Source organism: Eumetopias jubatus, unplaced genomic scaffold, assembly GCF_037043125.1.
Source record: "Eumetopias jubatus isolate StellerSeaLion01/CBP00866 unplaced genomic scaffold, mEumJub1_p1.0 scaffold_60, whole genome shotgun sequence".
Classification (NCBI taxonomy): domain Eukaryota; kingdom Metazoa; phylum Chordata; class Mammalia; order Carnivora; family Otariidae; genus Eumetopias; species Eumetopias jubatus.
Genome location: NW_028274866.1, coordinates 1,164,187 through 1,173,264, shown reverse-complemented (window position 1 = coordinate 1,173,264; position 9,078 = coordinate 1,164,187). Strand labels below are relative to the sequence as shown.

General features: G+C 44.6%; 1 pseudogene; it reads left to right on the top strand.

Moving 5' to 3' along the window:
- The first annotated feature begins 7,761 nt into the window (after positions 1-7,761).
- On the top strand, positions 7,762-8,406 carry LOC114203619 (adenylate kinase 4, mitochondrial pseudogene; annotated as a pseudogene).
- Positions 8,407-9,078: the final 672 nt, after the last annotated feature.

The window sequence follows — 9,078 nt, the reverse complement described above, 5'->3', positions numbered from 1 at the left end:
CATTGCAACTGGGAATACCCCAGAACGCCTGCGCAAACACAGCCCGGGGACTGCCTCTTGACTCGTGATTGGTTCCCACCAAACAGCCCTAGAGACCCCGTACGTTTTTTTCTGTACCCAATCCGTGCTCTGCTCGCTTCTGAAGTTCCGCCCCCTCCGTGCCCCTCGGGCTCGGCGAACCGGCACCCGCATGGGCGGGGGGATCCTCTGAGCCGGCCCTGCCCCCAGCGTGCTCAGACGGCCGCGGCGCGACTCCTAAAGCCTCTGAGCGCCGGACTGTTCCTGCTGAGCCTGCCCCCCCGCCCCCCCGTGAAAGCCCAGTTCACCTCAGAACCTGTGCTTCCGTCAGCCTAGCCAACCGCACGTGACCAGCTGGCTTTCTGCATATCCCCCAGCCAAGTCCTTAGCTCATGGGTTATTAAAAACGAGGCCCTCCTGGGTGGCTCAGTTGGTTAAGCGACTGCCTTCGGCTCAGGTCAGGATCCTGGAGTCCCGAGATCGAGTCCCGCATCGGGCTTCCTGCTCGGCAGGGAGTCTGCTTCTCCCTCTGGCCGTCTTCCGTCTCGTGCTTTCCATCTCTCATTCTCTCTCTCTTTCTCTCTCTCAAAGAAATAAAAAAAATTTTTTAAAGATGTTATTTATTTATTTGAGAGACAGAGAGAATGAGAGAGAAAGCACATGAGATGGGGGGAGGGTCAGAGGGAAAAGCAGACTCCCCGCCGAGCAGGGAGCCCGATGCGGGACTCGATCCAGGGACTCCAGGATCCTGACCTGAGCCGAAGGCAGTCGCTTAACCCACTGAGCCACCCAGGCGCCCTCAAATAAATAAAATCTTAAAAAAAAAAGAGGCCGTGAGCTGGATTTGGCCAGGAGGCTGTAGTTTGCCAATCCCTGTTCTGTGTCTTAACAGATTGTCCTGTCTCGTTCTCTCACTCCCTAAGACTAAGAGTCTCTTGGGACGCCTGGCTGGCTCAGTCAGTTAAGCGGCTGCCGCCTTCGGCCCAGGTCGTGAGCCCAGGGTCCTGGGATCGAGTCCCACATTGGGCTCCCTGCTCAGCGGGGAGCCTGCTTCTCCCTCTCTCTCCCTCTGCTTGTGCTCTCTCTGTCCAATAAATAAAATCTAAAAATCAAAAAAAAAAAAAAGAGGAAACTACTTAAAAATAAAAAAAGTCTCTTAAAGTGGGTGCCTGGGTGGCTCAGTTGGTTAAGCGACTGCCTTCGGCTCAGGTCCTGATCCTGGAGTCCTGGGATCGAGTCCCGCATCCGGCTCCCTGCTGAACAGGGAGTCTGCTTCTCCCTCTGGCCCTCCCCCCCTCTCATGTACTCTCTCTATCTCATTCTCTCTCTCAGATAAATTAATAATAATAAATAAATAAATAAAATATTTAAAAAAAAGAGAGAGAGTGTCTTATGGTTTGTCTCCCTCTCTGATTTCATCTTGTTTCATTTTCCCCTCTCTTCCCCTATGGTCCTCTGCCTTGTTTCTTAAATTCCACCTATCAGTGAGATCATATGATACTTGTCTTTCTCTGATTGACTTATTATTTCACTTAGCATAATACCCTCTAGTTCTATCCACGTGGTTGCAAATGGCAAGATTTCATTTTTCTGATGGCCGAGTAGTAGTCCGTTGTCTATATATACACCATATGTTCTCTATCCATTCATCTGTCGATGGACGGCTGGGCTCTTTCCATAGTTTGGCTACTGCGGACATTGCTGCTATAAACATTGGGGTGCAGGTGCCCCTTCGGATCACTCCATTTGTATCTTTGGGGTAAGTGCCCAGTAGTGCAATCGCTGAGTCCTAGGGTAGCTCTCTTTTCAACTTTTTGAGGAACCTCCATACCGTTTTCCAGAGTGGCTGCACCAGCTTGCATTCCCCACCACCAGTGTGGGAGGGTTCCCCTTTCTCCAAGTCCTCGCCAGCATCTGTCATTTCCTGACTTGTTAACTTTAGCCCCTCTGCCTGGTGTGGGGTGGTATCTCATTGCGGTTTGGGTTTGGATGTCCCTGATGCCGAGTGATGTTGAGCATTTTTCTTCGTGTGTCCGTTGGCCATTTGTAGGTATTCCTTGGAGAAATGTCTGTCCATGTCTTCTGCCCTTTTTTATTCTTATTTTATTTTATTTTTTTACTTGACAGAGAGAGACACAGCGAGAGAGGGAACGCAAGCAGGGAGAGTGGGAGAGGGAGAAGCAGGCTTCCGGCCGAGCAGGGAGCCCGACGCGGGGCTCGATCCCAGGACCTCGGGATCATGACCTGAGCCGAAGGCAGACGCTTAACGACTGAGCCACCCAGGCGCCCTTCTGCCCATTTTTTGACTGGAGTATTTGCTCTTTGGGTTTTGAGTTTGGTACGTTCTTTATAGATTTTGGAGACTACCTTTTATCTGAGAAGACATTTGCAAAGAACTTCTCCCGTTCTGCCAGTTGTCTTTTGGTGTTGTTGACTATTTCCTTTGCTGTGCAAAAGCCTTTTATCCCGATGAAGTCCCAATGATTCATTTTTGCCTTTGTTTCCCTTGCCTTTGGAGACGTGTCTAGCAAGAAGTTGCTGTGGCTGAGGTCGAAGAAGTTGCTACCTGTGCTCTCCTCAAGGATTTTGATGGGTACCTGTCTCACATCTAGGTCTTTCCTCCATTTTGAGTCTATTTTTGTGTATGGTGTAAGTTTCATTCTTCTGCCTCTGGCTGTCCAATTTTCCCAAAACCATTTCTTGAAGAGACTTTTTTTTCCCATTCCATATTCTTTCTCATTTTGTCGAAGATGGGTTAACCATAGAGTGAGGGTCCATTTCTGGGTTCTCTATTCTGTTCCATTGATCTATGCGTCTGCTTTTGTGCCAGTACGATACTGTCTTGATGATGACAGCTTTGTAATAGAGGTTGAAGTCTGGAATTGTGATGCCACCAGCTTCGGGGTTTTTTTCAAGGTTGCTTTGGCCTTTCAGGGTCTTTTCTGGTTCCATACAAATTTTAGGATTATTTGTTGTAGTTCTATGAATAAAGTTGATGTTATTTTGATAGGGGTTGCATTGAATGTGTAGATTGCTCTAGGTAGCACAGACATTTTAACAATATTTGTTCTTCCGGGCGCCTGGGTGGCTCAGTCGGTTAAGCGACTGCCTTCGGCTCAGGTCAGGATCCTGGAGTCCCGGGATCGAGTCCTGCATCGGGCTCCGTGCTCAGCGGGGAGTCTCCTTCTCCCTCTGACCCTCTTCCCTTTCATGCTCTCGATCTCTCATTCTCTCTCTCTCAGATACATAAATAAAATCTTGAAAAGAAAAAAGGAAAAAAAAACCAATATTTGTTCTTCCAATCCATGAGCATGGAATGTTTTACCATTTCTTTGTGTCTTCCTCAATTTCTTTCATGAGTATTCTATAGTTTCCTGAGTACAGGTCCTTTGCCTCTTAGGTTAGGTGTATTCCTTTCAATTTCCTTTTCTTAACTTTAAAAGTTATGAGATTGGTAATGGAGGAGTTAACTTCTTTGGAGACCAAAAAAAAAAAAAAAAAAAACTCTATCAAAACCACCTTTTTCAGCAAAATAATCATCATTGCCATCCTTACCTTCACACTCCTTGTCATTTTCTTATCATCTTCGTCTTCTTTCTGCTCCACTTTTTCTTGCTTTTTCAGCCTTTCCAGCTCCATTTTCTGTTGTTACCTCAGGTCTCTGCTAGCCACATAGCCAATAATACCCATTCTGCATTTTTCTCCATCTGAACAACTTTATTTTTTTTAAGATTTTATTTATTCATTTATTTATTTATTTATTTATTTATTTATTTAAGAGAGCGAGAATGAGAGAGAGAGGGAGAGAGAGCACATGAGAGCGGGGAGGGTCAGAGGGAGAAGCAGACTCCCCGCTGAGCAGGGAGCCCGATGCGGGACTCGATCCCAGGGACCCCAGGATCATGACCGGAGCCGAAGGCAGTCGCTTAACCAACTGAGCCACCCAGGCGCCCCATCTGAACAACTTTATTATCTGCTCATTTCTTCCAGTTTCTTTGTGGCATCCCCCGTGGAAAGGTCAGGATGCTCCCCATGAGTAGAATGTGATGCTCAGAACGAAAGAAGGAAAAGGACGAAGGGCTCTTGAATGCATTTGGATCCTTAGGTTGTTTCTTTTCTATTTAGGGGAGAATGAGCTGTGCCTGTGTCTGCCATGTCTTGCCCTTTGCAGAGCATTTGCAGTAGGAGACTGAAGCACATAGATGAAGCTTCTGGTGCTCCTCCTGGCACCATCTGGACTCTCAATTCTATTCCTTTGGTCTATATGTCTATCCTAATGCCAGTACCACAATGTTTTGATTACTGTAGCTTTGTAATAAGTTTTGGAATCAGGAAGTGTGTGTCCTCCAACTTTTTCGTTTTTTTTTCCAAAATTCTTTTGGTTAATCATCCCCCTTGCAATTCCACATGAATGTAAAGATCGACATTCCTATTTCTGGAAGATAAAAAAAATTTGGGATTTTTATAGGTATTGCCTTGAATCTTTAGATCACTTTGGGTGGTATTGCTGCCTTCATAAAATTAAATCTTTCAATCCAGAGAGTCCAGAAATAAACCCATACATCCACAGCCATTTGATTTTTAATGGAAGTGCCAAGACCATTCAGTGGAGAAAGAATAGTCTCTTCAACAAATGGTGTTGGGACAACTGATATCCACATGCAAAATAATACAGTTGGACCCTTACCAAACACCATATACAAAAATTGGCTCAAAATGGATCAACAACCTAAATGGGATGTCTTCCCATTTATTTAGGTCTTCTTCAATTTCTTTCAGCAATGTTTCGTAGTTTTCATGTTTAATTCTTACACCTTTTTGGTTAAATTTATTTCTAAGCATTTTATTCTTTTTGATCCTATTGTAAGTGGAATTGTCTTGATTTCATGTTCAGATTGTTCATTGCTGGTGTACAGAAAAACAACTGATTTTGGCATGTTGATCTTGTAACCCGAAACTTTGCATAATTCATTTATTAGCTCTAGCAGTCTTTTGTGGATTCCTTGGGGGTTTCTATATATAGGATCATATCCCCTGCAAATACAGATAGTTTTGCTTTTTCCTTTCCGATGTGGACGTCTTTTATCTGTTTTTCTTGCCTGACTGCTCTGCATGGAACTTCTAGTACAGCGCTGAAAATCAGTGTTCAAAGTGAGCACTCTTTCTCCTGATCTTAGAGGGAAAGGTTTCTGTCTTTCGCCATTGAGTATGATGTTAGCTATGGATTTTTCATAAATTCCTTTTGTCATGTCTAGGAAGTTCCCTTATATTCTCAGGGTTTTTAAATGTTTTTTTTTTAATCATGAAAGGGGGTTGGATTTTGTCAAAAATTTTATCTGTACCAGTTGAGATGATTGGGTAGTTTTCCTTTGTTTTATTGATTCACAGGTAGGTTTCACCCTTGCATTCCTAGAACAAATCTCACTTGGTGATTCTGTGTGTAAATTTTTTTTTTAAAGATTTTATTTATTTATTTGACAGAGAGAGACACAGTGAGAGAAGGAACACAAGCAGGCAGAGTGGGAGAGGGAGAAGCAGGCTTCCCACCGAGCACGGAGCCCGATGTGGGGCTCGATCCCAGGACCCGGGGATCATGACCTGAGCCGAAGGCAGACGCTTAACGACCGAGCCACCCAGGCGCCCCTCTGTATGTAAACTTTTTTAAAAAAAGATTTATTATATTTTTAAGATTTTATTTATTTGAGAGAGAGAGAGCATGAGAAAGAGCATGAGAGAGAGAAAGAGAGCACAAGTAGTGGGGAGACGTAGAGGGAGAAGGAGACTCTCCACGGAGCAGGGAGGCCGATGCGGGACTCAATCCCAGGACCCTGGGATCATGGCCTGAGCCAAAGGTAGACGCTTAACTGAGCCACCCAGGCACCCTATTTATTTATTTTAGAGAGAGAGAGCACGAGTCGGGGGAGGGGCAGAGGGAGAGGGAGAATCCTTAAGCAGGCTCCCCGCTGAGCAGGGGTCCCAACATGGGGCTCCATCTCAGGAATTAATGTCAATCCTACTTAAACGCTTCCAAACATTGAATAGGAAGGAATGATCTCAAACTGTTTTAGGAAGTAAGCATTCTCTTGATACCAAAGCCAGGTAAGAATACTACAAAAAAAAAAAAAAAAGAAAGAAAGAAAGAAAGAAAAGAAAACAAAGAAAGAAAGAAAATTACAGGCCTATATCTCTAATAGATGCAAAAATCCTCAACGAAATACTAGCAAACTGAATTCTACAGCACATTAAAAGGATCATACACCGTGAACAAGTGGGATTTATCCCTGAGATGCAAGGATAGTTCAACATCTGCAAATCAATCAATGTGATACACCACACCCACAGAATGAAGGATTAAAATCATATGATAATCTCAATAGATGCGTAAAAAGCATTTGACAAAATTCAACATCCTTTCATGTAAAAAAAATCTCAACAAATTATGTTATAGGAATGTACCTCAACATAATAAAGGTGATCTATGACAAGCCCACAGCCAGTATCATGCTCAGTGGTGAAAGGTTGAAAGGTTTTCCTCTAAGATCAGACACAAGAAAACAAAACGAAACAAAAAGACAAAGATGCCCACTCTTACCATTTCTTTTTTTTTTTTTTCTAAGATTTTATTTATTTATTTGAGAGAGAGCACACAGCAAGCACGAGCGGCGGGGGGGGAGGGGCAGAGGGAGAAGAAGCTGACTCCCTGCTGACTGTGAAGTCCAATGTGGGGCTCAATCCCAGGACCCTGAGCTGAAGTCAGACGCTTAACCGACTGAGCCACCCAGGCACCCCGTCACACTCTTACCATTTCTATTCAACATATTACTGAAAGTCCAGAGCAATTAGGCAAGAAAAAGAAATAAAAGGCATCCAAATCGTAAAGGAAGTAGTAAAATTATCCCCTAAAGAATCCACCAAAAACTGTTAGAACTAATAAATGCATTCAGTGACGTTGCAGGATACAAAATCAACACTAAAAAGTCTGTTGCCTTCCTTTCTTTCTGTTATTTATTTATTCATTCATTCATTCATTCATTCATTTAGTTATTCACGAGAGACAGAGGCAGAGGGAGAAGCAGGCTCGCCGCGCAGCAGACAGCCCGATGCAGGACTCGATCCCAGAGACCCCGGGATCGTGACCTGAGCCGAAGGCAGACGCTTAACCGACTGAGCCACCCAGGCGTCCCAAAAATCTGTTGCGTTTCTATACAGTAACAACATACTATCCAAAAAAGAAATTAAATAAACAATCCCACTTACAATAAAACAATCCCACTTACATCAAAACAATAAATACTTAGGATTAAATGTAAGGAGCTGAAAGATCTGTACGGCGAAAACTATAAAACATTAAAGAAAGAAATTGAAGATGATACAAATAAATGGAAAGATAACCCATATTCATGGATTGGAAGAATTAATCTTGTTAAAATGTCCATACTACCCAAAGCAATCCCTATCAAAACTCCAATGGTATTTTTCACAGAATTAGAAAAAACACTCCTAAAATTCACATGGAACCACAAAAGACCCCAAAATAGCCAAAGCAACCTTGAGCAAGAAGAACAAAACTGGAGGCATCACACTTCCTGATTTCAAATTATATTACAAAGCTATAGCGATCAGGAGTCCCCACACGAGCAGAGAGTGTCAGAGGCAGAAGCAGAAGCAAAAGTTCCCGGAGCTTCTCCAAGGCTGCTGTCCGGGTTGCCCGTTTGGCCGCCCCCTCCGTGCCTGGCAAAGGCAATGGCTTCCAAACTCCTGCACATGCTCATCCTTGGGCCGCCCAGCTTGGCCAAGGGCACTGTGTGCCGGAGGATCGCTCAGAGCTTTGGCCTCCAGCATCTCTTCTTGTGGAAGAACATCAAAGCCAACACCCACGTTGGTGATATGGCAAAGCAGTACATAGAGAAAGGTCTTTTGGTTCCAAATCATGTGATCACACGCCTAAGGATGTTGGAGCTGGAGAACAGGCCCGGCCAGCACTGTTCGCAGTTCAGGCTGAAGCCCTGGACAAAATCTGTGAACTGGATCTAGTGTAGTGATCACTTTGAACACTGCATTTGAAACGCTCAAAGATCGTCTCAGCTGACGTTGGATTCACCCTCCTAGTGGAAGAGTATATGACCTGGACTTCAATCCACCTAGTGTGTACATGGGATTGGTGACATCATGGGTGAACCATTAGTCCAGCAGGAGGACGATGAACCTGAAGCTGTGCCTGCCAGGCTAAGGCAGAACAAGGAGGTGGCAAAGCCAGTCACTGAATTATACAAGAGCCAAGGAGTGCTTCACCAATTTTCTGGGACCGAGACTAACAAAATCTGGCCCTACGTTTATACGCTTTTCTCGAACAAGATCACAACTATTTAGTCCAAAGAAGCGTACTGAGCCCGCCCCATGGAAGAACCGGGAAAATGTCATTCATTCAGTTGTCTGTGTGGTATTAGTGCCAGTTCAAGCTAGAAGCTAGTGGGCATAGCTTGCAGTGTCTTTCCTACTTTAAATGGTGAACTGAAATGAAAACGAATGAGTAGAAGAGGCTCCTCTCTGCCTTTCACAAGAAGGGTCACCTACACATGTCTAAGATGCCTCGGCACATCTCAAGCCCTTCACAAGAAAGCAAGTACAGGCTGCGTTTAAATGGCACCTAACCCAAACCCTAGCTGATTTCTGACCATCATGTTGTTGCCATAGTAGCCTTTTCACACGTGATGGTGTTGGCCTCTGGTTCCCCCGTCCCCCAAAGGCTGTTGAACCACAGCACAGCACCAGGAGGCCTGAGAAAGCCCAGGGCAGTAGCCGCGGCCTTGTCCCAAGTTCTCTGGTATGTGCCCTTCCTGGTGACCATGCGATTGAAGCCAGTTGCTCTTTGTGGTTGCTTCTCTGGCCTTGAGTGACTGTCCACAATTTATTTTTTCTGTTAGGAGTGAGACCTTTTCTGCATCCAGGCTCCATAGAATCTCTCCTTTGCAGACATCCTGGACTGAAAGTATTTGGCTTCTACTATTTTTATTAGACTGTTTTTTTTTTACATTTGTTTTCTCCCTTCCTAGGCTATGA